This window comes from Phacochoerus africanus, chromosome 5 (assembly GCF_016906955.1).
Source record: "Phacochoerus africanus isolate WHEZ1 chromosome 5, ROS_Pafr_v1, whole genome shotgun sequence".
Taxonomy (NCBI): domain Eukaryota; kingdom Metazoa; phylum Chordata; class Mammalia; order Artiodactyla; family Suidae; genus Phacochoerus; species Phacochoerus africanus.
The window spans coordinates 82,132,756-82,147,125 of record NC_062548.1 but is presented as its reverse complement, the minus strand read 5'-3'; the positions used below and the strand labels follow the sequence as shown (position 1 = coordinate 82,147,125).

At 39.9% G+C, this 14,370-nt stretch overlaps 1 protein-coding gene across 1 annotated transcript in view; it reads right to left on the bottom strand.

Annotated features, from left to right (window-relative positions):
* PELI1 (pellino E3 ubiquitin protein ligase 1) overlaps positions 1-13,751 on the bottom strand; it is a 56,458-nt gene extending 42,707 nt beyond the window's left edge. The window contains exon 1 of the mRNA XM_047781941.1: positions 13,621-13,751. The gene's annotated coding sequence lies outside the window, so the exon portion shown is untranslated. The remainder of the gene's footprint in view (positions 1-13,620) is intronic.
* Positions 13,752-14,370: the final 619 nt, after the last annotated feature.

The window sequence follows — 14,370 nt, the reverse complement described above, 5'->3', positions numbered from 1 at the left end:
GTTAATTACATTGATCTCCCTTTTTCCTAACCTCTAGGCTCCATAATACCCATCCACTGAGGGTGCTACTGGTTAGATATTCCACAATGAGTCTGGCCTAATGGAATTTTCCTGATTGTACATACCGTATTAGGTACTAGGGAGACAAGGAAAACCTTGTCCTCAAAAAACTTATGTATTGGGAGTTCCCACTGTGGTGCAGCAGGTTGAGGATCCAGCGTTGTTTCTATAGCGGTATAGGTTCGATCCCCAGCCTGGCACAGTGGCTTAAAGATCTGGCATTGCTGCAGCTGTGGCATGGGTAGCAGCTGCGGCTCAGATGTCAAATCCCTGGCCTGGGAACTTCCATACGCCGCAGGTGGGGCCAAAAAAAAAAAAAAAAGAAACTTATATAAAACAATTTAATGTCAATGTACTTTAGTAAAAGTAGTGTTGGGGCCACTTGGAAGCAAAGAACACTGATCCTAGGTCACTGAGTAGGGTCAAACTGCTTAAGTAAGAACACCCGCTTATACCCTTTCTGGGCAGCTCCTAGGTGCCCTATATGCTAGACCTGGAGAACACAAAAGCAATAATCTTTTAGATCTCTGTACCCACACAGCTCATGGTTTAGTGAAATGTGCCCCAATGTTAAAAAGAGAAATTCTAATATAAGCGCTATATCATTTTTTTTTTCTTTTTATGGCTGCACCTGTGGTATATGGAGATTCCCTGGCTAGGGGGTAAATCGGAGCCACAGCTTCAGGCCTACACCACAGCCACAGAAATGCTGTCATAGGATGCAAGCCGCATCTGTGACCTACGCCGCATCTTGCAGCAATGCCAGATCCTTAACCCACTAAGTGAAGCCAAGGATCAAACCTACATTCTCATGGACACTATGTCGGGTTCTTTAACTGCTGAGCCACAACAGGAACTCCCTGTAACAGACATTTTAACCAAATGTTAACCAAATGACAGCAAAAAGGCCAGGACCTAAACATGGAGAAATGGGAGAACATTCTATGGAAGAATAATTTCCAAAGATGGGCTCTGAAGGATGAAAAGGCCTCAGCCAGAGACATTTATTCCAAGTAAAAAGAAAAACATATACAAAGGTTCAAAAGGATTTTCATTATGGCTTAAACAGTAATGAAGGGAAGCTCAGGAAGAAGCTAGAGAGGTAGTTAGGAACAACTATTTAAGCATTTTATAAGCCAAGAGAGAAACTGATATATCTATGTTTTTTTCAGGTTCTCTAACAAAAGAAATGCATGATCTTTCCCTTTCTCCAGCCTGTCCTATTCCTAATCTTTTACCTTCATTAAGTGGCACCACTATGAGCCCAGTAATTGCTCAACTAGAAACCTGGAAGTCCTTAATGCCTTCTCTCTCACCCTCTGGATCCTGTTCATCCCCATGACCTATCACTTCACTTCTAAGTGACCCACCTCAGGGTCTCTGCCCCCACTGGAACAATACAGTCCGCCTTCTCACTCTTGAGATAGCAGCTTAAGAGCTGATTCCTCAGAAAGCTTTCTCTGACCACCTAATATTATACAAGTGCCCCCATTAGTGTCTCTCACAGCACTGTTGTTTTTGTGTTTACTCGTACATTTGTTTTTAGTATCTGTCTCTCTCCCTAGGCTGTGATTTTCATTAGGAATTAAGTGTCCCATTCTGTTCTCTCACTGTATACTCAATGCTTGCAGTGCCTTCCATCTAGTAGGCATTCAAGAAACAATGATTTTAGAAAAAGGATTTTTAGGAAAATAACTTTGAAAGCAGTATGGAGGATATGTTGGAGGAGGAGGATGTGAGGAGCATGAGGAGACTGGAAACAGCAAGATCAGATAAAAGCAATCCAGGTGAAAGTGGATGAGGAGCTGACCTAAGGGTAGAAGTGAGGATAGAGGAAAAGTAGTACTTGAGGAGCTGGGCGGAACTGACAGGTTCTTGGCCTCGGCAGGTAGAGAGTGAAACATTAACTTCCATCAGGATTGAAGGAGGCGGAACAGATATGGAAAGAAGAAAGGGATCTTTTTAACTGTAGTAAATTCGAAGAATTTGGATTAATATGTCTGGTAGGCAGCTGAAAATTTAAATGTGCCACACAGCAAGGAAGGCCCTGGCCAGGGAACAATACTGCCCTCTCCCTTTTCTCCTCTACAAAACCAAATCAGGATGCTGATAAGAGTAATAAAAATAGCTTCCAAATTTTGAGTATCTACTTTATGCTCCACACAGTGCTGAGGGCTTTATATAGTATTTCTATTTCTTTCAACAACCCTACTTGAAAGGTAGTCAAAGCTTCCAAAGGTTAAGTAAACTGAGTCAACTGCCTGAGGCAGTAAGGCTGCTAATTAGCAGGGGAGGGAATTGAATCCAGTTTTCTTCACATCCAAGACTCTTAACTTGAATGACCACCTATGTAGTTAGTTCTGGAAAAGGAAAAATAGCAAAAGTAAAGAAGTGGTCAGACTGAGGAAAAAAATGGAATGAAGCTAGGAAGAAGCTTCAGAAAGAACAAGCTTAATGAAACTTGATGTGAAACAGCTGGAGAGAAAGACATGGCATTAAGATGTTAAGGACCCAGCCAGAAGGAGCCCCATACCAACACAAGACTTTTATAAAGCAAAGTATGGACCATGGCATACAGCAGTGGCACACCTGGGAGCTTGTTAAAAATGCAAAAATCTCAAGGCCCATCCAGACTTTCTGAATCAGAATAATCATCTTAACATTACCCCCAGATAATTCCCAAGCATTAACATCTGAGAAGCAGTGGTCTGTTACCACTACACAGATGAAGACACTAACCAAGTTAAAAACCAATTCACAGAGCTAGAACTCAGGCCTGTTATCTCTCAGTTTAGTATTTGTTCTGCTTCATTCTGTGACCTTCAAACAGAAATGACATCACTCTGAACCTCAGGTTTTTACCAGAGAAACATTCAGGAGTTGAAATGAGTTAATCAAGTTATCACCAACCATTCTGACTTGTTTTCCCTCCATTTGGAATTTTAAGTGCCCCCATGAATTTTCTCCCATCACCTGTTCTTAACATCACAAGACATCCTAGTCCATCCGAGCTGCTCTAACAGAATACCACAGACTGGATGGCTTATCAACAACAGAGACTTATTTCTCACAGTTCCAGAGACTGGGAAGTCCAAGATCAAGGCATTGGAAGATGTGGTGTCAGACGAGGGCTCACCTCCTGATTCATAGAAGCCTTTTTGCTGCACCCTCACATGACAGAAGGAGTGAAGGATCTCTCTGAGGTCCTTTATAAGGTCACTGATATCATTCAAGAGGGCTCTGTCCTCATGACCTAATTACTCCCCCAAACTCTACCTCTAAATGCCACCATATTAGGGATGAGGTTTCAACACATGAATTTTGAGGGACATAAACATTCAGTCTATTGTGCTACGTGAAATAAAAACATGCATTCCCGGACTATAAAGAATTCTTAAGTTTACAAAGTAAGTTTCAACCCTGAACAGTCATGTGAAAAGACAGTAAAGACTCAAAAAGAAAAGAGAAACTTCCCACAGGTAAATCATTCAAAGTCATGGCAGCTTGGAGCTGGAAGAGACCTTGTAAGGTTGAGACGAAAGACTGGGTCTAGAATGCCAACCATACCAGTGCTGACAGTGCTAACCCCAAACCAGCTTTAGACAGCTTAACCTGCCATGGGTTGGTTCCAAAGAGGGCTCTCATAGAGTTGCTAACCTTCCTTGTAAAGAAAAGGAAACTAAGGTTTGGAGAGGTTAAGTGAAATATATGAGCTGCATCCTATATGGACAAGAATTCTACGTCTCCTGACTTTTCGTATAGTGGTTTTTATCCTGCTTTTCCTTTATGATATATCCATTCAATCATCATTTAAAAGTCCTTCTTGTGTAATAAATAACAATTTTAAAATCAATTAAAATTTAACTGGGAATAAACAAGCCCTCAGAATTTACAAGTCCTAGAATAAAAAGACTTACTGTAAAGTCTTTACATTCAAAGATTTAAATGAAGCCCACAACCTCTAAGTTGTATCATTGTGATCAATGTGAATGATCTCTGACTCTGATTGTTTTCTGACAATTATACTGCATGGTGAATTTTTCCATGCGACAATTCTTCTTTAGAGTTTAGCCATGATGACTCAGGGCACATAGATGCTATGAAGGAGCTTTCAATTCAAGAAGTAGGAGGAGAAGGAGGGGGCATACTGAATCATTAATAGCCTACTCAATTTTGAAACCCAGCAAATCCTTTTTGGAAGTGATTTTAAAGACAGCTCCAGGAAGCAAATTCTGGCTAGAGCCCTAAAAGACCTCTTAAAGGACTGAACTATATGCAGATAAAGCTGGTGTGCCATTTCTTAAAAACACACCATCAAGAAGCTTCTGCAAAATGGGATTTTCTTCTTGTTAAGTTAGTGTCAGTAATCAATTTTTTTTAAAAGTCTGGCATCACTGAAGTCACAGATCCGCTGTATGGTGAACAGTTTTAAGAGTCTACCTCAAAATTCACAGCTCTTTCAGTGAACTGATAGGACTAATTCAGAGACTAAATCATCCATTTTAAATGGAAATTACAGTAAAGCAATAAGTAATTTAAAAAGCTTTCATATACATAAAGTCTGTCTATAAGACTGTGCTTTCTAATTAGAAGCAGCCAGTACTTTATAACAGACACACATTTCACACATTTTCTCATGAATAATAAACTTAACTAGTTTTGTAATTTAGATGTTTTGGTCCTTTGGTAAATTTAAAGTATGGTAGTGAGAGACAATTTGAAGAAAACTCCATTATGTTAAACTGTAGTCTAGAATTAAAGAAAATCAGCTTTTACTGTTTCTAGCACATGCAGTTCATGAGATCTGGCGTAAACCCAGAGGAACATGAAGTACTGTGGATAATATCTGCCAAGAACCAGGAGCACAACCCTAAGGTTTTGAAGAACCACACACCTCCAATTGTTTTCATTTATTGGTAAAAAATAAAATTAAACTCAATGGTGAAGATTAAGCCAACTGATATGTTGAACACCACGACCAGCAAAAAATCAGGGCCAGTAACCTCATAATTAATTCCATGGAAAGAAGGAAAGTTATAAATGACTTCACCACTTCACTGATCTTTTTAGCCTTTCCTCTTGCCTGTCAAAAAGCAGCTCCAGAGAAGTCTAGACACAGTTCTTCCCCAAGGCCATTTATGATCAACTATTACTACAGTGATAGTGATGATGAAGTCCCTGATCGTTTGACATTTTCAGAGAAGACAACAATATACACCAAGAGCTGAAAATAGTTTCTGAAATTCCACTAGGCTAGCTTAGGTACAGGTATTGGATAGAAGGAGGATTAACTTTTGAGGCTTTCAAATCAATGAGTTTATTACTATTTCCTTCAAAAAATATTTTATCCTATAGGTCAGTTATCTCTAGTGTCTAGCTGATGGAATCTCTCTCCACCAGAACACACACTATAAAAAGGATAAGAAAAGATAAAAAGAAGCCAAATAGGTAAACCACAAATAGGAAAAGTATTATATTTGGCATCTACATGACAGTTCTTTTAGGCCTTTAATTCATTCCAAGCCCACTTTATAAATATAAAAAAATGGCAGACAAATGCAGAAAACACTGTGGAAGAGCAATGGGCACTACTAAAGGAAGATATAAACAGAGCCAGTGGCAGAGTGATAGATGAGAGTAAGAGAGAGAAGAGAAGTAAGGATGTGGAATATGAGTATTCACAATGCATAAGATGAAAGGAGTAACCTGGAACCTGATGCTGCAAACATCTACAGAGTTATGTTATTAATAGACTGAACTTCCAAATAATTCTTAACTGTTGTTCATCATCATCATTAGTTCCAAAATGAAGTAAAGACTCTATTATGGTCATAATGTTTAAGTCAACGTGAAATATAAGATGTCCCTTTTGCAGAGCAAACTTTTTTCTTGAAATGGGAACTGCATTATCATTACTATTCTCTACTTCATTTATAAGTTTGAGTCTTAGCTCGTTAAAAGTCATAGACACTTAAGTAGATCCAAGTTACAAGAAATATTTATCCATGGCCATGTTTACAATTTTGTGGAAGCCAATTTTTTTCTCTCCTTCCTTTTCTTGCTCCTTCTCCTCTCCCCTTTTCTCTTCCTCCACCATCATAAGTTATTTATTCCACAAAAATAGTCAGGTTGATAATCTTACCACCATATCAAAAGATTGAAAGCTATTTCTAAAATGAGCCACACATCAGTGTAGTCACCATCTCAGAATTTCAAAGCCCTTTCTGAAAAACTACCACTTTTATTTTACAGTTGAATCAAAGATAGCTTGTTAAAGACTTTCAGAGCTAGTGGAAAGCCCAGAAATTAAACATGGGCTCTGTGTTCCATGCTAATAGGTTAGTGTTTAAGACACATTAAACAATCCAGCCTAGCAGCTCAATCCTCAATCCTTCATATACCAATCCTTCATTTGCAGTGTATGAAGAAAGGGGCTGGCTGGTTGGCTATATCCATCTATCTATCTATCTACCCAACCATCCATCCACCAAAGGGACAAAAACTCTGAGTGAATTAAAGAACTAGATTCCTAACACTTTTCTGAATAATGCTTAAAATAGGAAGCTTTGTTAAAGTATTCCTTTTACAGTTATATACTCATATGCTTAGTGGTCACTCCTAAAGTGTATTACATAATAAAATTTCACAAATTCTACCTAATCCCATTAAATTCTGCATATTATTGGTTAAATATTATGCCCTCCCATTATGTATAATTAACTAGAAAAAGGATGTTTTCTTTATTCAATGTTATCAGTAAAGTAAAAATCATTGAAATAAGTTTAGTTTCCCAGGTTGGAAAACTTATTCTTACAAAAAATGAACTAGTATAAAATCATTTAAAACTAGTAACTTCTACATGTATATCATCCTATAAGTAGATGATTAAAAAAAAATTCTTATTTATGGAGGATTTTTTCTGGGGGGATTTTCCAATATTTGGAGGATGAGGTCTGATTTTTCTATCAGTTTAATAATAAAGATTTAAAAAGAGTTATTTATGGGAAATCAGCATGTTCTTGAAACAACTACTGAGAAATGAGGCGTGAATACAAGAAGATTTGAAATTCAGATTCCTAACACTAAATGTGTGCTAGTCTTTCAGTTCCCAAGTGTATGCCATAGCAACAAGAAAGTTATACAACTTCATTACATTATAAATACCATACATTCAGTCTTGAACAGATGATACAAACGAAACTTATCAGCAATGACTGCTTTGAATATTTAAGTATCAAGAAATACGCATGGTCTTGTATGAATGTGTGTTTTAATGCACCAATTTAAATATCCCAGTGAGTACAGTCTCTTTCATATGAGTCACTCTCACAGATTATATCCTTATTCTAAATGATGCTACAATTGTCCAGAACATTATTAAAACTCTTTTTTAGTCTATGGGTGGATCTGATTTTAGGAAGAGAGTAATGGCCTTCTCAGAGCAGATGTGATATTTACAAATAGCCTGAAGTTATTTCCTATTTTATTTATCAAAATTCTTTGAGTCCTATCTGATTAATAAAATGAGATACCATGTGGCTAATACCCCCCTTTTTTTCTTAAAGTCAAGGAGTAAATAGAAAGCAATGAGCCATTTTCATGCACGGCTCTTAAACTGGCTCAGAAGGCAATTTAAAAAAAAAAGTTTCAAAAATATTTTGAGTAATGTTAGTATTGCTGCAATAAGTGTAGAGCTTCCAGGATGACTTATTTATTTCAGGGAAGTATACAAAGTAAACATCCTTACTTTAAAAGAAGGATGGACAACCAGGTCCCGTATAATCAGGTCTCCTCTACCCTCCCTTTATCTGACTATCCCCTACTAGTCTCTCTCACTCTAACCCAGATGCACTAGTTTTCTTAGTTTCCTGCGTTCCAATCATGCTCCAATCTCAGGGCCACTTGTTCCCTCTGCCTGTAATGTCCTGCCCTGAAGATTACCTGTAAGGCTCAGTCCCTCACCTCCTTCAGGTTTTAAAACATGTACACTTTCTTGGTAAGGTCTTTTCTGCATCCTCCTGCCATCCCATACTCAGAACCCACATATTCCCTCTTCTCCTTCTCTGCTTCATTTGTGTGTGTATGTAAAACTGTTAATTATGGAAATTCTCAAACACAAAAGTAGAGAGAATATAAGAAATTTCATGTATCCATTATCTAGTTTCAACAATTTTCAATATATGGCCAATACTGTTTCATCTATGCTCCTCTCCCCTCCACACTTAAAATAGTAAAAATCAGATATATTTTAATTCATAAATACATTATATTTCCAAAGGTAGGGACTCTCCTTTAAAAACCATAATACATTATCACGCCCTAAAAAATTAACAATTCCTTTTCATTAAATATCCTGTCAATGTGCAAATTTCCCCATTTTGGGGGGAGGGGTGTCTTTTTAGGGTCGCACGGAAGCATATGGAAGTTCCCAGGCTAGGGGATGAACTGGAGGTGTAGCTGCTGGCCTACACCACAACCACAGCAATGCCAGATCTGAGCCAAGTCTGCGACCTGTACCACAGCTCATGGCAATGCTGGATCCTTAACTCACTGAGCAAGGCCAGGGATCAAAATGCATCCTCATGGATACTAGTTGAGTTCATTACCACTGAGCCACAATGGGAATTCCCAAATTTCCCCAATTTTTCATCAATGTCTTTTTACAGTTAGTTTGCTCAAAATAGGATCTAAGGTCCAAATAATGTATTTGATGGCTATGCCCCTTTAGTTGCTTTTAATCTTATATTCCCTCTCCCTCTCTTACTACTCGCTATTTATTTCTTAAAGAAATCAGGTCATTTGTCATTAAAACACAAAACATTTTACTTCATTTTATTGTCTGTTATTAGCATGTAGATACCATAAAGGCAGAGATTCTAATGTGTGTGATATCAGCATCTAGACCAGTACCTGACACATAAAGGCATCCAATAAATACTGAGTTTCTGGCATTCATGCCAAAACCCACTGCCCACCTAACAGCAGAAACTGCTAATCACAGTACTCTTTTCTGTTGAGTCTCAACCAGGACTCCCAGTTTTCCAAACGTAACACTCCAGGCAGTCACTACCTGGCAATCTGATTTGGTCCCCAAGACGAAATTTATTGGCTATATCCTTGCTTTAGCCCCTTTCAAAGCAAGTATACTTCTATCTCCAAAATAGATTCAATGTACCTTGTATGTTGAAATTTTTTTTTTTGTCTTTTTGTTGTTGTTGCTATTTCTTGGGCCACTCCCACAGCATATGGAGGTTCCCAGGCTAGGGGTTGAATCGGAGCTGTAGCCACCGGCCTACGCCAGAGCCACAGCAACGCGGGATCCGAGCCGCGTCTGCAACCCACAGCACAGCTCACGGCAACACCGGATCGTTAACCCACTGAGCAAGGGCAGGGACGGAACCCGCAACCTCATGGTTCCTAGTCGGATTCGTTAACCACTGCGCCACGACGGGAACTCCTGTATGTTGAAATTTTAAGTTTAGCATACTAAATTACTATTTCTTGTCAAGTAGGTGTAAGTCTTTTCTAGCTTATTTTAGACAATTTAGGAGACCAAGCAAATTGTAGCCAAAAAAATAGAAAATGCAGAAAATGGTGGGAAACTGGGGGTACTGAATATTTTTAGAACTAGCAACATCCCAAGAAGTTCATTATAAAAATTCAGCAACAAATTCTTTGAAAAGGAAGTAAATTACATGTGTACTTAATTTAAAAACCTTTTATTCCAACCTACATGGTGGTCAAGATTAACTGGGAAATGACAAATGTCAAGATTTTCCCATTTACAGGCACTAGCAACATTATTTTTTTTTCCTGTAAATGGTATATTGAAGTGTAAAAAAGTAATACGGAGTGGTACAAGTAGTACTAAGTAGAACTCTATTTCTCTGAAATGAGTTTATTGTGGTGAAAAAAAATCCAAAACATTATGTGCAACATGCTGAAAAAATAATCAGGTCTTCTTAGGCTTATTTACAATTCAGTTCTCTTAAATTACCAGATGAAGTTCTTTTCCTCTAAGTTTATTTCAGAAGGATGCTATACTAATTGAAGGGCTCCAATCAGATGTTCATGTTTCAATAACTTTTATTTAAAAAGAAAAAAAAATCAGAAATTCCCTGACATTCATTTAGGAAATCTTGTGCTTTCTCTTTATTATATGCAAATCCATTCGGCAAAAACAATCAAATTAGTGTAGGACCTACTAAGGGCAATTATGTTCAACCTTTGGAAAGAATAATTATTAGAAGTGATCTTTCAAAAGAACATAAGAACTAGTAGTCCAATTTGAAATTATATCTCGTTCTTTCAGTGTCCAATATTTCTTGTTTTGAGGTTCCCACACATTAGTGTGGGGAAAATGTTCTTGGCAGAGGTCAAACTTAAAACTAAGACAAATATTAAACTACCACATGTGTTTAAAAAAAAAAAATGCTCCAACAATCCAAATCCCTTGAAAGAATGATTTCTATTTACTTTTCCTGTGTGATATATTTAGAGGGAATCTGGAAAAGATGGCTGGAGATCTATAAACAGAAAGTGCTAAGTGGAATTCACTGTTTATAGACTTTAGCTAGAATTGTGTCCCTTATATAATGTTGCCAGGAATCTGTAGTATTGTACTCTTTAAAAGCATCTTCCTCAGGTTCCTTTCAGTCTACTGGTTTTCTCCCTTCTTTCTACTGGCTTTTACATTTGTTTTATTCTCCTCACTTAAAAGACACAGATACAACTTTATGGAATAACATGATTTTTCCAGAGAAACTCCTAGAACCATCTCTCAGTGCCATCATGCACTTGTCATTATATTTCCATACACACAGTTAAAACAGATGTAATAAAGTAATCCACATAAGCATTTCCGATTTAATAAAAATGAGAACTGATGTGCCATGATAAGATGTATTTATGTGAGAATGTTGGAAAAATAGTTTCCTACATTTAAAATCCTACAACTTAAAATCTTTATCAGCTACAGATGCTGAAAACTGTCTGAAAACAATTGTTCACAAAGCAGGACTACTATAGTTCTTATTCTGACCTACTGGACAACCACAATAAGGCATATTCTGAATTGACAGAGCTCTTCACATACAAGTAACATTTTGACAACCTGCAAGGAAGCTGAAACAAAGTCAGATGGAAACAGAGGTAGGACCTCCACTTGAAACTTGGCTCAAGAACATTCAGCAGTACTAGACTCAGTTTCCTGCCCTGTACTTTTCAGTCATTTCCTTTAAGGGGTCCCTAAGAAACCAGGAAACCTGCAATTCTAGCCTCGGACAGTCCACACTAACTTCCGCCTTTGGACTCCAGTGACTGAATAAAGACATTGTGTTAGTAGCTTCCTTAAAATACAAATGTCTCTGGTAAATCTGGCTTGTAAATGCTACAGGAAAAGTTCAACATAACCAACTGTAAGGTGACTTAAATGAAAATTTTAAGGCGAGCACAGACTTTTGCCCCTTTCCCCCCAAATCTACCACTAAAGCACAATTCCCAGCTCATTTTTTTTCAAGTCAATAACTGCTATTATTACATTACAGCACTTCCATAACACTAATAAAAACTTAGGTAACAAGTTTTCTCTTTAAAAGTCTTAAATTTATTAGATGAAGCATTATAACCACTTCACTACATGCATCTTTCCATACACACCCTTAACTGTTCTATTTTTCAACTGCTTGTTTTAAACTTAAGATTTCTTTCAACATACTATAGAAAGAGGACTTTCAACATACTATAGAAAGAAGTCAGGTTAGAGGACAGGTTATCAAAATAAACATCTTTTCCTTTACTGATGGAACCACCAGAGTCTAAAATCTGGGGGCAACTATAAAATACGAAATTAAATTCAGGAGAATTTAGGATAAGAGAAAGTACTGTTACTCCAATTCTGACCATTAGTCGCCTCAGGAAATAACTAGTAGTGATGATGCTTGATTTAAAATTTTGGTACCTTCCAGTCTGGATCAATTATCAAAATAAACAAACTTGTTCTCAGCATTAAGTATTTTCTTCTAGAAGAGGATGTTGGTGTGAATAAAAAACATAAAAATGCATATGCTTTATTTGTACAAGAAAGACAATGTTTTGAGAGCTGTAAATCTGATCACCCTGAAAAAACATTTTGTTGGTTATAAAGAAAAGGTCATAAACGGAAACAGAAGAGCTTAAGAAACTGAACCTTCTCCACAACTCAAAAATTTACATTCACACTACTAGGCAAACTAAAAAACAAACAAACAAACAAAAAAACAGCAAACAAAAAACCTCTTACGGTTCTCCTCAATTACAAAAGAAATACATATTCAAGTAGAAAAAGACAAAGCCAGTTGTGAAACAAAAGATCAGCTGCTATGCAAACAAAATAGCATTTTGTAGAATAAGAGAAGTACACAGCCTTTGAACCAAAACAAACAGACGACCTTTTCTTACACTTAAAGCTTCTGGTTCTTTGTACAACCAGCACCTTATGGATAAGGTGCTCACTCAATCTGATGACTAAACGATGGGAAGGCTGTTGGTGCTATTAAAACCAAGACACAGTTCCTTGTGTGTTGTGACTAAATCTGTTAAACCTACATTAAAAAAATCTCTGCCCTCCCACCCCCATCATTGCTGTCTTGCCTACCCGCAGGTACAAAAATAAAAGCAGATGAGTGAGATGAGTTTATGGTGTACAGTATTCTTTCTCCCCATTCGTAGCATTTTTCAAGAGTCCTTTGAGGTTTTAAGATTCAAAACACCGTATAAGAAGAGTTATTGTTTCAACTACCTAACAATTACCCAGACTTCTTTTAGACTTCGGTTAACCTGTAAGTAAAATGAGTATCTTCAACTTTTCCATAGGGCACTGAAGAACCAGTTCTTACTCATAAATGCTTTCAGGTCCTCAGACACCAGGCGCGGTGGAAGATCAAGGGTATCCATTAATTAGAGAGCTCTTCCGGACCTCAGTTTACCCACTTACGGAAACCGGCGCATTAACTTTGTTTCGTAGGGGCCCCGGAGGTGTAACTAATTAGTGTTTTTAAGTGCTCTGAGATCCACAGATGAAAGGAAACGCGAGGGACAAGCAGTGATGATGACAATAATCATGACAATAAACAAAATGACTAACTTGGAAGTCTGTGTTATGTAAAGAAGGAAAAAGAAGTTATCAGATTCGTACAAACAAAAGAAAAGCCCTCCGCCCCCCTTTGTTTCTCTTTCAATTCTACCTCGTTCTCCGCCCCCGCGAAGCTCCCCTCCCTCAGCTGGTGGCCCGGCGCGGGGCGCGGGGCTCGGACTTGGCCGCCGCGCGCCCGTTCCTGGGCGGAGGGGGAGGGCGCGTCGGGCCGGCTCCTGACAAAGGCGCTTCCTCCTGCGAAGGCGCGGGATGAGGGCGCCGCAAACTCCGCTTCGGCGCGGGGGCGCGCAGGCGGGCGGGGAAAGCTGGCCGCCTAAACCCGGCCGTCCGCCCCGGGAAGCCGCCGAGGAAGTTGCGCGCCCGCCTGGCCCGCACCCCTCGCCCGCTCCGTGTCGACCCCTCCCGCGGCGTGCCGCGACCACACTCACCGGACAATTGCTGGTGGCCGGAATCCCAGCACGGCCCCGAGACCCGGGGCGAGGGGGTGAAGTGTGCGTGCGCGGGGAGCGCGAGCAGACAGCCCGGCGTTCCGCCGCCGCCTTCCGCGCCAGCCGGCCGAGCCCGGCGAGGGGAAGTTGGCCGCGGAGCTGAGCGCTGACGAGCCGCGGGCGGAGGGAGAGCCGCGGGGCCCGCTTTGTGATGCGCTCCCGGAGGGCTCGAGGCAAATCCGAACGCGCGGTACGGCTAGTGCTGCTGCTGGAGGCGGCAGCGGCGGCGCCCCCCGACGGTCCCTCCGCCTCACTCCGCCTCTGGGTCACTGACACACACTCAGAAGGAGGGGAGGAGACTAGCTGGAAGGCGGGGCCGGAGGGAGGGGACGGGGCAGGGCCATAGAGGGAGGCGGTGCCGCGGCGCCGAGCGGTCTCTTGGGAGTTGTAGTTCTCCGACTGAAGAAAAAGGGGTACATTGTTGAGAACGAGTCCCGCTTGCTCCGCACTGCGCATGCTCGGGAGGGAGAGGGTCGGCCCCACTGTTACTATGGTCACAGACATACTGAGGAAGGGAACGTGTTCAGCGCGGCTGCTGGCTGAACAAGGCCCTCCTTGTGTTATGGTGCTGTTAAGGATCCCACTTTTAGCTGGTCCTTCTTACTTCGCTCCACCCCCAATTTCCTAACCTCACCACTCACAAGTGCTCAGTGAAATCTGACTTCTTCACCATATTTTGGTCTTCCCTGC